The sequence below is a fragment of the Mustela erminea genome, chromosome 4, assembly GCF_009829155.1.
Source record: "Mustela erminea isolate mMusErm1 chromosome 4, mMusErm1.Pri, whole genome shotgun sequence".
Taxonomy (NCBI): Eukaryota; Metazoa; Chordata; class Mammalia; order Carnivora; family Mustelidae; genus Mustela; species Mustela erminea.
Window position 1 is genome coordinate 9,895,488 of NC_045617.1, and position 14,522 is coordinate 9,910,009.

The following is a 14,522-nucleotide window of genomic DNA, read 5'->3' on the forward strand; positions in this document are numbered from 1 at the left end:
TCCTGCGGTCGTTGTGACTTTCTGTTCCCCAAGAAGTTCTGTTCTCAAGAACATTCTCAGAGAGGCCCTCATGAAGACCAGTGAATCAGGACCTCAGAACTGATATGCTGGTACCAGTTTCCAAGTGGGCACCTACGTATACTCTACTTGGCCTATGACAACTTAGGGAGAACATAAAATTACCATCATCTAAAATTTAATTGCTCAGTGAGAGAACTGACCATATCTGTGCTTTTCTAAAACAAAAATAAGTCTCTCTTTATTAATGGGTCCAACTCAATGAGCAATCTTTAAATGTTAAAAAAAAAAAAAGGCTACTTTTTAATAAGTCATGTGGCAGATTAAAGATGGCTGCAGATTCCTTGCTACTCCTGCCACTGAGAAATTCAATCCAAGTGCCCTCCGCTTGAATCTGGGCTGATTTTAGTGACTTGCCTGAGTAAACGTGACCCAAGTGCTATTCTGGAATTTCCAAGACTAGCTCAAAAAAGTCTTACAGCTTTAGCCTTGCTTCTCTGGAACACCCAGGACCCTGTGCTATGAGGAAGCCAAAGTTAACCACACAGAAAGACGAGATGCTCAGCTAGCCTTCTCGACTCCAGCCACGCTCACGAAGGAGCCATATACACATGTGAAGAAGCCATGTCTCCTAGCCCAGTCAGCATCACACCCTAACCCAGAACACCCTGACCCAAAACTGCCAGCTGAACCAAGTCAACCCAAAGAACCACGCGACGGTACGCCAAAATATGTGTTGAGCCCTAAGTTTTGGGATGGTTTCTTAAAGGAGAACAGATTCTTGCAACAGGAAGGAAAAGAGAATGTGATTATTTTTCATAATCCTTCATGTAGTAATTTTATAATTACTTAATTTACAATAAAAGGAAAAAATGGTGAATTTGGACAAATGATAGTTCCCCATATTCACCCCAAAATCTACTTCATAAGTTACAAATGTCATTTGAAGACCAGAAGTAACCATTAAATTAGTCAAGTGTTTATTAAACACCCGTTACATATAAAACTAAGATGTGAAGTATCTAATCAGAAGAACTATTATTTAACAATTCCTGGCCTGAATGAACTATCTGCAGTCATAGGAGTAGAAAAGGGCACAGAAATGAATTAGTTCAAAGTCCTACAGTGAAAGGAATTACTCAGCACATATACAGAAGAACAATGTTACAACAGTACATGTACTAAAATAAACACACAAACAGAATATTCCAGGTTGCAATCTTCTCAACAGCAGGTAATGATTCTCATCACTCTTTAGGACTTCCAAACCTCCACCTTAAGGAAGGGTTTTCAACATGTATTTATGGCTAGAGCAATGAAATATTTAAGCATGGACTGAATTTCTATTACAGTTTTTTAAAATTAATTCTTTTTAATTTTATTTTATTTATTTGGTTTTTAAATTGGGTGTGGAGCCCAACGCGGGGCTTGAACTCACTACCCTGAGATCAAGAACTGAGCAGAGATCAGGAGTGGGGCGCTTCACTGAGTGAGTCACCCTGGTGTCTCTCTATTACTGTTTTTTTAAAAGAAAAGAAAAGAAGAAGAAGAGGAGGAGAAGGAGGAGGAGGAGGAAGAAGAAGAAAGAAGAAGAAGAAGAAGAAACCTTTACTTACTATCATTTTTAAAATTTTACATCAGTATCATTTTTAAATCCGATCAATCAGAGCTGTGGGGAGTGGACAGTGGGACAAACCTCAGCAAATCTCACTTTTTGAGGATTGTTTTACATCAAAGAGTAGATCAGTCAATGGCCGTCTTCACCTGGAAGGACCTTCTTGAGCAGGAGGGCTGGGTGGACCCGCTGGGTTATTTTCCTCTGAAATGATCCTCCCTCTAGGCTCAGTGTCTGTTATGGTAAGGTGCCAGTGGGGGCGGGGGGCGGGGTGTCTAGTAACACATCACTGTCAATACTCACAGGGGTAAGACCGAGGCTGTGGGCTCCAGAAACAGCTTCCAGCAGTCAACATCCCCGCCTCGGCCACACTGCAAACACCCAAGAGACAAGAGAAGCACCGGACTGTGACCTCTTCACGTTTTCTTACTGCGTTAGGTGTAGACGTTCCAAACTAAGCACTTCCGGGCGGGTCTGCAGCCCCCCCACGTGCTCTCTGCGCATGTCCACGACTCCGGGACGCACGTGAGACACGCCCCACTGCGTCAGGCGTGCTTACGCCCTGCAGTTCGGCTCACACACAAGCAGACGTGGCTCCCCTCAAGCAGCTGTTTCTATGGGCTTTCAGGAAATTTCATTAGTAATGAAATGAGGCCATTTTCTTCTTAATAATTGTGTGAGGGTCACAGTTAAACAGCCGAGACAGCAGCAGCCGAAGCCGTTCTGTACGACGCCCAGCCGGCCCTTCTCCGTGGGCGACGCCAGCTTGAACCCGCTAGGAGAGGAATGGCGGGCGGGGAGGGAGGCCTCCCCAGAGCAGGGCAGGGCTGGCGGGCCCCGAACTAAGCCCTAGAGCCTGGGTGCCTCCTCTTCTCTCCCTTTTGCGAGGGGCGGAGTCAGAGAACGACACCCAGGGGTGACTTACAACCACAGCCACTTCTGTTTCTGAGACTTGCAATGCGCGGCGACACAAGGACATGCTTATCCTCCAGAGGCGTTCTCCTCCGAGAGATCTTTCCAAGCCAGAGGCTACGACGCTGCTTTCCCTCACCAAAAAGAGCCAGAGACTTACACAAAAAAGTCCTGGGACTCTGCACCTGGTCAGGAAAAGCTGCGAGAACAGGAGGCGGCCCGGCTTTTCCCCTGCCAGGGTAGAACAGAGCCGCAACAGCAAAGGGAAAGGAAATCACAGTCTGCCTTGAAGTCCGGATATAACCCGGGCTTCTGGCTTTGAGGGGATTTGGCTGTGGAAGTTCTGAGAGGAGCCACGGCTGCCCGTGTAACCACAGAGATCTTGAGGAAACCTAGGGTGAACGGCGCCAGAACACAGGGTAGGGAAAAGCACAGAAAGGTCGAACAGGCCTGCCCATCTCCTCCGCAGTCACAGAGCTGAGGAGGCCACTTGGAGCTGAAGGAGGTACATTTGGAGAAACAGAAGGAAGAGCTCGCTTCACACGGTGGCAGGAAAACCCTGAGACTCGTGCCAAAGGGGCCAGAACAGGCAGAAACTCCAAGGAAGCTCAGAGAAGGTATAAAGTCGTGGCTGGACAGTCAGTTGCATCTTGGTTTTTTTTTTTTTTTGTCTGATTTTCTTTTTTTATTTGTGGTAGGAACACAACACATGAGCTTCCCGCTGAACCACTCTGCACAGCGGACTTCTAGAACTCATTCATCCTGCAAGACTGAAACTTGATATGGTGAAGAACGACTCCCCATTCCCTCCTCCTCCCAGCCCCTGGCAACCACCAGGCTTCTCTCTGCTTCTCGAAGTTCAACTATTTTTTTAGATTCTTCATTTATGCAGTGTCAGGTGATACCTGTTGGACATGACCCTCTTATTTCCTGTAATATAATGGCCTCCAATTTCATCAGTGTTGTTGCCAGATGGCGGGATTTCTTTCTTTTTGGTGGCAGAATAATGTTCCATCACGTGTATATACTACATTTTCTTGTTCATTCATTCATCCATTGGTGGACACCTGGGTTGTGTCTCCATCTTGGCTGTTGTGAGCAGTGCTGCAATAAATGTGGGACTTGTATCTAGGGAAATGAGGCTGCCCAGTGCCCACCCACAGAACCTCATTTGGTGTCACGCCACCTGCTGGACCAGGATCTGACACAACAGGGCTTTTTAAAATTTTTTCCAGAGCAGGAAAATGATCCTAAATTAAGGGCAGGCTCTTCACACATGAGGACCTCAAGACGCAGACTGCTCTACCTCTGTCATGGGCTGGGTGCTCCAATGGATGCCTTCCCAAAGTGACAAATTGCTAATTCCGGAAGTCCCAACAATGGTAATAAGAAAGTGCTGGAACTGCACTGCCCAGCATCCTCTTTACCAGGTAGAGGACAGGATCATGGAGTATCTGCTCACCCCACCCACCACTGCCCCTCTCTGTTCCTCCACCTCTGCTCCCCTTATCCATCTTTCACAGCGGGGGATGTTCACCCACCCATGGCCAGTGTCTCCCTGCCATGCCCTTAGACCTTGGCTAAGCATCGTCATTTTAATTTCATCCAGAAGGATGATGTGTCTGGAAGGGTGGGAATGGCAGCTACTAATGTAAAGACCTGAACCCCAAATATAGCTACTGTGGCAAAAATAAGTAGGAACTAGGACGCATGTCTAGGAAACATGCTTGTTATCATCCAAATGGCTTTGCCTTTGGGAATTACATGGGCAACGAGGCTTGAGCTGGTAATGACCTGCACATAAGAATGTGGGAAATCAAAAGTTCCAAACTCGACGGTGATCTGTCTGATGCCTAGGTCCTGCTATGCACAGCTGTATTCTGATATCCCTCTGAAAGCTATTTTTAGTAGCAGTCATTATTTAAGGAGGAGAAAGAGAACATTAGAAGTATTCATAAAGGCACAGGAGACTCTGCCCACAGGTGGACTGCCTTTCAAAGGCATCTTTCCCCACAGAGACCTCTTTTTTCCCTTTGAACCATTCAAGATTAGAAGCCTGGGACCTCCACCACAATTTAATGAGATTCAATGAGATGACTTCTATGGCAATGGCCACCCGGGAATTTCCCAGGCCCCTGGAATGTGTGTGTTATTTCAGACTCCAAAACCGAAAGTACCCAGCAATGACGTCAGGTGCTCCACGGCAAAGTGCATGTGCATTTTAAACGGCTCTTAACTTTGCTTCTTCCTAAGCAGATCACTGTGGCTAGCAGGCAGGAAAAGGGGTCTTTTTGAGCACACAAACATTGCATTCATTGTCCAAACAGGAAAAAATAGATACAGGAATTATTTGCTTAGCTCCTGTGGTTACCAACCTGTGCTGGGGAGAAACACAATAGACCAGGAGACCGTGGTCAGAAGTCACACGCAAGCACTCCATGTCCCTGCATGCATTTCTGCTACCCCCCACCCCACCCCCCACTGCCCTTTGCAACCCTACCTTGCTCCTTCCCCCTAACGCATCTGCACTCACTGCCAAATGGGATGTTTACACACAGGCTCAGGTTAGCCGTCTTATTTTCTGCCTCCATATAGTTTAAGTGTGCAAGTAAGAACCGGCCAGCACTCTTGATTCCAGATGACCAGAACTCTTGTATTCTAGACTTCTAGGAAGCTTCTCTATAGAAGGATTCTTGCATGGGGTGGGAAATTGGGATCAGTGATGTCTAAGACCTCTACTGATGTCTCTAATTCAGAGAGTTTCTTTTTTCCTCAGAAGCACGTTTCTTCAAAACTCCTCATCATGGAAATTCAAGAATTGCTATGTAAGTATCAACAATGATCTCTGGGGAAGTAGACACGGGAAGACTTCCCAGTTCCATGTAGACCCAGCAACTTAGAGGAAGGAAGTAGAGAATTTGTTTGTCAACTGTGCCCCTTTCCCAGCAACCCCCGCCGGGCTCTTTAGGCTTACTCATCTAGGAGATTCTAATCCTGAGGCTCTCTTCATGTGCCTCTATTTGAGCTCCCCAGAAACCCCAACCCTTCCCATGTCAGCTGACAGGCAGTGTTCATTAGTGAGTGGCACCTAGACATAGTAAAACCTTGGTCAAACTTCATGGTCACAGAATGGAAGGTGTCCTATTCTTCTGCAATTCACAGTGCCTCTCCAACAATGTTCCCAAATTTCCAGCCACCGACACAGAAGCAATGAATTCATCACCCTCCTAACAGCTGAGGAAACTGTAAAGGCTAAGAGGGAAGGGGATATAGAGAGAAGCCAAAGGGAGGCTGACTTATTCTGTTCCTAAGGCTGGTGTCACCATCAAACAGTAATTCGGAGTGTTATCACTGAGAAATGGCAGAAGCTATAGGACACATTTTCTACATTGTAATGAATGTCAGTCATCTGTTTTCCAGAAAGTTCTTTCATAGACACTTTTGGAGGAATACCTTTATCAACATATATGTTCATAAATGGATCAACACTACTCTGATAAATCGTTCAGAACAGTGGTCCCTGTCCATTTCAAAGATAGGGACTATTTTTTAATGTTAAAAAATTATGTGCTAATGGATCATTGAACATTATATCAAAAACTAATAGTGTGCTCATACCGTGGCTAACTGAATTTAAATTTAAAAAAATCATGTGCATCCCTGTGTGGAAGTAGTTGTACTTCATATCTTTTGATTATTGAGAAAATACTAATGACAGAAGGCTATCGTGAATTCAGCTATGCTTTTTTTTTTAAAAGATTTTATTTATTTATTTGACAGACAGAGATCACAAGTAGGCAGAGAGACAGGCAGAGAGAGAGGAGGAAGCCAGCTCTCTGCTGAGCAGAGAGCCTGATGCGGGGTTTGATCCCAGGACCCTGGGAATATGACCTGAGCTGAAGGCAGAGGCTTAACCCACTGAGCCACCCAGGCGCCCCTCAGCTATGCTTTTAAATTGAATTTATGTTTGATTAGTCACAACAGCATCTACACACACTTGAAAAACTCTAACATAACATTATACATAAGGTGTGCTACTTACTATCCACAAACTGTACTGGTTTCTTGACCCCTTGTTGTGACCCCGCCACCACAAGCCTCCCCTAGGCCAAGGCCCTCAGATTCAGAACCTCTGGGGTCTAACCACTTCTGTGAATTCTGAAAACCATAATTTTACCAGGTGATTTCAAAGGAATTTTGAGTTGACACTGTCAAGAGGAAAAAAGGCAAAAGCATTTACTGTTAATTTTTTCTCCCTTTCATGACACCTTTATATTCCTATTATGGTATCAAGCAATGAAACAGATAGCAACAGAATAGATTTTGCACCACTTTTTGTTGTCTAACCATCAACAAACATTAAACAAGAGAAGATACTAACGAATCACCACACTCGCTGCTCCGAGTGGCTCTTACAGTCTAATTAAAACCCACAAGATCAATGCTGCGCCAAATGAAAAAAAATCACCATGGGAACTATGAAGAGTAAAAAAAAAGACTTTTGTTAGCAATCACATAAAATTACCCTGAATAATCCTCCCTCATCCTATCCCCCAACAAAAACACTCCTCTAGGCTTAAACATAAATAAATGTCAATAACCTGACTCTCATAGATCCTTACTACAGATCGAGAAGAAACAGCCTCAAGTGTGTGAGGTAGGGGTGGGGAAACAGAAGCAGCCGTTTATTCATCTTGTCTGCAAAGCCAGTGTAAGCCCATGTCCTTGTGGCTGTTTTATGTGTTGGTTTCTTTGGTCTTGTGTTTTAATTTGTCCAAACTAGTTCTTGTTTGCCACCAGGACAGAAACAATCAGCCCACAGCGAAAACCTCAGCTTGGCGGTGGAGGCTGGCATGGGGGTGGGGGTGGACTCTCAGTGTTGCCTTTTGTTGAGATGAAACAGAAGGGGCCAGGCAGTGGTGGCTGGATGAGACCCCCCTCGGAGCAACCAAAACCGAGAACACAGAATCTATGCCGAACCGACAGCTCAGATCTCAGAGAGATTCCCGTGCCCAGGGCAACTCACTTCCAGGCATCACCTCTAATGTGGATATCACCGATCAGCAGTTGACAGAAAAACCACATTTCTGTAATTTCAGATTTGTGAAGAAAACAAAGAACATAACACTGAATTGACTGGTAAAGCTTCCAGAGAACAATGGGATATCTTAATTTCCATGTATTCTTACTCACTGACAAAGGCAAGGGCAAAACGGAGAATGGCACGGGCATTATTGTCCATTTTAAGACATGATAGGATAGTTCCTCTCCAGACTTCTTGGAGCAGGTTGCCCATTTCATATTCCGGTTGCACAGAATACCATTCCCAAGTGACTTGCAGCAACCCAATCCACAAAACCGTACCAACTAACATTCCTGCTCCAAGCTCCAGGAATGACTCTGGACCGCATCTGTTTGCTGCAGGCAAACAAATGAAGTCCCCTGGAAGCCAAGACTGAGTCGTGATGAACACCTCACCACCAGGTCCCGACTTGGTGGGCTAACTTGATCTGGCTAACTCAGGGGCCAGATCAGTGTCCGTGACAGCTCAGGATGTGGAACAGATTGCTGATGATAACGTCATTTCACAGCAATTTAAAGTAGAGGTGGAAAGCACCAAATGGTTAGGCAAACTCTCTGAATAACTGCAAAACTCCTCTGAAACCTCTCCCTTCCTTGGCAAAGTTCCAAATTGAAAAAGAAAGAAAGAAAGAGAGAGAAAGAAAGGAAGGAAGGAAGATAGATAGATAGATAGATTAAAAGCGCAGCCTGATGGGGATCCTTGCCTTTGTGGACCCACATCTGTATACCACAGAAGCACAAACTGCCAAGGGGAGGGATGATGGGGCTTTGCCTTTAATTCCTTACTATTATTTTTTTAAAGATTTTATCTATTCATTCACAAGTAGGCAGAGAGGCAGACAGAGAGAGAGGAAGGGAAGCAGGCTCCCCACCGAGCAGAGAGCCCGATGCGGGGCCCGATCCCAGGACCCTGAGACCATGACCTGAGCCAAAGGCAGAGGCTTTAACCCACTAAGCCACTCAGGTGCCCCAATTCCTTACTATTTTAAAAGTGCCCTCAAATAAGTCACATCATGGCACACCTGAAACAGCTGGGCACCGCATCGGACAGCTCAGTCCTTCCCCACTTCTCAAAGTCCAAGTTTCCATGGTGTGGGAACTGATACCCAGTTTTGTGGCCCCGACTCAGGAGAGCCCAGGCTGGAGTGGCTTGGCCTGCTGGTCCACCTGCCACTCTTCCAACTGCGGGACAAGCAGGGAGACGGCCACCTGGGCCACCAACTGCCCAATGCAGCCTGTGTTTGAGCAACTGAAAACATCAAGATTATTTTTAGGTCTTTGAAACTACAACATCGAAAGGCTCGGAGGCCAGACACGCTTTCAGAAGGGTCTTTGCAGAGCCCTGACTCAGCCCCACCATTGGGCATGGGGGCCACACGCCTGCCCGGCGTCCTCGGGGAGCAGGAGTCAGCGGAAGCCGGCAGCCGGTCTCCCACAGGCCATGTGTTTTCACGTCGGTGGCAGCAGTCTGCAAACATCAACCAGCTCCAATGAAACCAAGCCATTGCCAAAAAAAGCAAAACTCCCATTTCCTCTGTTCCCTCTCTGATGCCAACAGCTCCTTCGCCTCTGTCCCCCAAGTCAGATTAAGTGGGCGTGGCAGTACGTGGCAGCTGTCAAAGAGTGTCACTTGACACTGAGATCAGTGCCAGGAGAGCGCTGCTCAGGCACACAATGGGCCAACGTGTTTCTCCGATTCCCCATGGAAAATGAACTGCCTTCTCTGAGGGGAAACGCCATGTCCCACAGCATTTGCTTTCTAACAAGAGCCGCTTGTATCCGCAGCTGACTGGAAGAAAGATTCCATTCTGTGCCTCTTGAAGAAAACGACAATGGTCCCTCCGTGGCCCGAGTCCTGTAGAAAAGGCGGTGTCCGAGCCTGCAACCCAGGGGCTCTTAGATCCTGACCCCACCCACTTCACCCAAACTCCAGGAGCTGCAGGACGGAACAAAAGCCCACAAAACCCGGCAGCATCACTGGGGCCTCCGGATTTAAGAAAAAGCTTCTGGGTCTACCACCAGCCCACTGCAGATCTCAGGTGGGGTTTACTTGCTTCATTTGGGAGGAGGGCAGGACTGAGGTGGGGCTGCAGCTCACCACGAACCTTCCATGCTAACATAGCCCTTGGAGGCCTTTGGGCTTTTCTCCCTGGCTTTTGTCTGTTTTTGTTCCAGAGCTCTTCTCCCCTGGGACACGATGATCTGTCACTCGGCCCTCTTCAGGCACCTCTGACACACATTCCGCTGCCCATGTAGACGCCACATCTTCAGAAAGATCCAGACTATATCAAGTAGCCACTGCTACACCCATGGGCCGCCCCCATCCTGCAATGCAGACTGGGAAATGCTTGGAGAACTTGGGGGAGAAATCATACTGCAGTAAATGCTTAGCTCAGCTGACTTCTAGAGGCTTACTGCTGCCTTTCAAAGTGGCCTGGCAGCACCTCCCAAGAAATGTTAGGCCACAGACGTGCTGCTGGAAAACAGCATGGAAGAAGCTCTTCATTTGCAGTAAGTAACACTGTTAAAATGCGCGACAGCCGAACGGAGGCCTGTTCTCGGCCTGAGGTACCCAACAGCACAGTTCCCAGGGCTGTCAAAGGCACTCACAGAGGGATGCTCCTTGTCTGATGGAAATCGATATTGTGCTTACACTGTGGCTTAGGGGGCATTCAGACGTGATGTCAACGTCATATACAGAATTAACAAGAGTGAGCGCTCCCTGGGCCCACAGGTGCAATCAAATACTCCTTTGTGAATATGGAGAAAACCATCACTGCTTTCAGAGGCTTTTTAACGTGCCGGAAGAAGAATAGGAGCATTTATCTCTATTTGCTTTTAATTTTGTGAGTTCATTTTTAAAGATGCATTAGAAGCATTTTTAAAATCAGTAGTGTTGTGCTGTGCTTTTCCTCTTTCTTTTATGGGTAAACACGTTTCACAGCCAGGGATCTTCTGGAATTAAAGAGCATGATCCATTACCATAAAGTATTTAGAGAGATGACAGAGAATTACTCTTTCATATTAGAAGAAAAGTGCATTCACAAGTAGCAACGCTTGAGGACAGGGCTGGAAACCTAAGTGTACAATGTTTAAAGAACATCTGATGCAAATCTTTTAACCTTATTTCTTTGTCCTTTGACCTTTTGGGTGGCTGAAATGCAAATATGATGGCTGGAGCTAGAGCAGCCATTCTGGACTATGAGGTAATCTTGGAAATGTAGGCCAGCTACAGCTAGTGACAAAAAGGAGCCTGCGGCCTTGAGAACTCTGAGGAGCAATACTGCCACACCAGTCCTATCCTGTGAGAGATGTTTGTCTAAGTAGAGGATAGTTTTTCCTATTGCTCTCCAAGAAACCTTGACCTAAGTTATATATCCCATAACTAAAGCACTTTGAAATAAGCATAAGGTTTGGAATGACAGCTACCAACGAATAAGCAGAGCTATTTGCAGAGGCAGAAACAAAAGAAATGCATTTGCCACCAGAAGTAAGTATATATGTGGGGTCGTGTGTGGTCCGAAAAAAAAAAAAAAAAAGTCCTTAGAATGAATGAGATCTAATACAAGTTCAGGTGGACCAGCCAATCACCCATCTGGTCTCTGGAGGAAAGATGCTGCATCCCTTGCCCCTCACATTGATTTTGGGACAGAGTAGATGGTCAGTAAATACCTACCGAATGAATGAATGACATTAAAGTCAAGAAAGTTCAATAAACACCTATGAATAAATGAATTTAAAGTCAGGATAGCAGCTCAACCTATGTGCAGGGTCCGATTATTAAAGGATATCCTTTTTAGTATAGAACAAAATAATAAAATGAGAGACTCTCAAGTTTGTGTAGAAAATGTGTCTTAGAATTAAGTCCCTTTGATGGCTCCAGTTTCGCTATAGAGTGGCACGAGAGAGAAGAAAATGTAAGAGTTCATGAGAAGGTAACGCTTTATTCTGCAGGATCTGAGAAGAGTGAATTTAGGATTCAGGGTTGTTGGGTATTGATACACTGTCATTCTGATTTCATAAAGCTTCAAGATAAAAGATCAACACACAGAATGTCTTTTGAATCTAAAGAACAGAGGTGAAAAGTAGAGATCCCTTTGGAATTCCTGTCTGAAGAAAATGCTGCGGAGAATCTGGAAATACCAAGATCCATAACAACGACAGTCATCCTAAATCAATCCAGCTCAGAGCAGAAGTTTTGTCAGATGGGAGACTTCTATCATGTAAAAGAGCTAAATGTAACAGGTAGTGGGGGTGGATGAAAAACAAGGATAGTGTATTTATTACCCTCCTCTAGAGGATCAACCACAGTTTCTTGATTAAAAAGAACATTACCCATGTCTTAGTGATCTTTAGATTTGTCAAACATCTTTCTTTCTAACTTATATTATAAAATCTAAGCCCAACCTTCCTTGACAGTACAGAAAATTAAGGTGTCATAAGGTCTATTAAAGGCAAAGGTTGAAATTATAGAATTGAGCAGAACATGGGGCCTACCAGATTTTAAAATTAAGAGTAAGGTTCTGAGTATTTTTATTTTTTTCATTTAATTTTATTTTTTCAGTATTCCTAGATTCATTGTTTATGCACCACACCCAGTGCTCCATGCAATACATGCCCTCCTTAATACCCACCACCAGACCCTCCTAACCCCCAACACCCCCAAAACCCTCGGTTTGTTTCTCCAGAGTCCACAGTCTCTCATGGTTCATCTCCCTGTCTGATTCCCCCCAATTCACCTTTCCTTTCCTTCTCCTAATGTCCCCCATGTTATTCCTTATGCTCCACAAGTAAGTGAAAGCATATGATAATTGACTCTCTCTGCTTGACTTATTTCTCTCAGCATAATCTCCTCCAGTCCTGTCCATGTTGATACAAAAGTTGGGTATTCATCCTTTCTGATGGCTGCACAATATTCCACTGTATAAGTGCTAAAACAAACAATCCTAAAATTTGTATGGAACCAGAAGAGAACCCAAATTGCTAAGGAAATGTTGAAAAAGAAAAACAAAACTGGGGGCATCATGTTACCTGATTTCAAGCTTTACTACAAAGCTGTGATCACCAAGACAGCATGGTACTGGCACAAAACAGACACATACACCAGTGGAATAGAGTAGAGAGTCCAGATATGGACCCGCAACTCTGTGGTCAAATAATCTTCAGCAAAGTAGAAAAAAATATCCAGCAGAAAAAAGACAGTCTCTTCAAAAAATGGTGCTGGGAAAATTGGACAGCTATGTATAGAAGAATGAAACTCTACCATTCTCTTACACCATACACAAAGATAAACTCGAAATGGATAAAAGACCTCAACAGGAGGCAGGAATCTATCAAAATCCTAGAGAAGAACATAGGCAGTAACCTCTTCGACATCAGCCACAGCAACTTCTTTTAAGATATGTCTCCAAAGGCAAAGGAAACAAAAGTGAAAATGAACTTTTGGGACTTTGTCAAGATCAAAACCTTCTTCACAGCAAAGGAAACAGTCAACAAAACAAAGAGGAAACCCACGGAATGGGAGAAGATATTCGCAAACGACAGTACAGACAAAGGGCTCATAATGCAAGATCTATAAAGAACTCCCCAAAGTCAACATCCAAAAAACAGATAATCATGTCAAAAAATGGGCAGAAGACGTGAACAGACACTTCTCCAAAAAAGACATACAAATGGCTAACAGACACATGAAAAAATGTTCATCATCATTAGCCATCAGGCTCTGAGTATTTTTTAAAAATCCTTAATTGTATTAGGCAATTTCATACCAAACATACACAACACACACACACATACACACACACACACACACACACTCCCCCCTCCTTCACAAAAATTCCTACCTGGGCAATTTTACTGCTTGGAGACAAAGGAGTATAAGCAAAGGTGATCTATTTCAGGCTATAAATGGGTAAGCCAGTGTCCCCCAAAGGGTGACTCAGAAAGCAGATGGTTTAAGTGGTTCATGGACAAACTTAAGTCCTTTCAAGTAAGCCCACTTGTAAAAAAAAAAAAAATACTAAGCACATTTGGAAATTAATAGTCCACGTGGCAGGCAATTCAGAAACATAAAACCTAGGTCAGAGACAGGAAATCTGTCCAGTCCAAGGTCAGGTTTGGGTGGAGGGACAGGCTGGCGGGTACCATGACCTCAGCCTCAGAACTCGCAGACCAGTATCAGTACAGCACTAAGTGAGGCCAGCACCCCGAGCCATCCCAGCTTTCTGGGCCACTCCCCAGAGCTCATAGGACCACAAGACTGTCATCCTCCACAATCCTGGGGACCCGTGTATCCCTTGAGACCTCAACAGGCACTCTCTGTTCCCTGTTTTTTTGTTTCCCCTTAAAGTACATGCCATCTGCAATAAGTAATATCTAGGAAACAAGGCTTCCAGGAAAATAATCCGAGTAAGAGAGGTTTTTGTGTTTTAATGTCTATAAAATGCTTTTACCCCCCCCAAATTGAATTTGATCTGTCTGAACCAAATGCTCTCTTACATGATTCTTTTTACCATAGTCTAGAAGTAGATTAACCTATTATTTCAGTATCCCATGTATTCATTTATTAGCAGATGCTTATTGAAGGAATACAAATTTATTCCCTATATGTTTATTGAGTAGAAGACCTATCATGTGCCAGGCATTGTGCTGAGGCTACCCTGCTTTTTTGAGCTTATAGCCCGACTCATAGAATGACTCTGCTCTGATCTCTAAGGAGCAGGTCCAGACTTCACCTTTCTCTGTCCCAGACAGCAACACGTGACACGGACAATGTGCAAGGTCATCATTCTTCCATTGGCCACTTCTCCAAATACCTCAAAACTTGTTATTATTTCTGATATTGATTTGTGCTAAATTTATCAAAGGAAGATGCGGCGAGGATTAACATTTGTAA

General features: G+C 44.8%; 1 protein-coding gene across 7 annotated transcripts in view; it reads right to left on the reverse strand.

Annotated features, from left to right (window-relative positions):
* The window catches only part of ZDHHC14 (zinc finger DHHC-type palmitoyltransferase 14), a 276,426-nt gene that overhangs the window by 190,506 nt on the left and 71,398 nt on the right, over positions 1 to 14,522 (reverse strand). The window contains exon 1 of one of the 7 annotated variants that reach the window (XM_032338626.1): positions 1,937 to 2,182. The exons of the other annotated variants lie outside the window; for them this stretch is intronic. The gene's annotated coding sequence lies outside the window, so the exon portion shown is untranslated. Of the gene's footprint in view, positions 1 to 1,936; positions 2,183 to 14,522 lie in introns of those variants that run through there. 7 annotated transcript variants of the gene reach the window in all.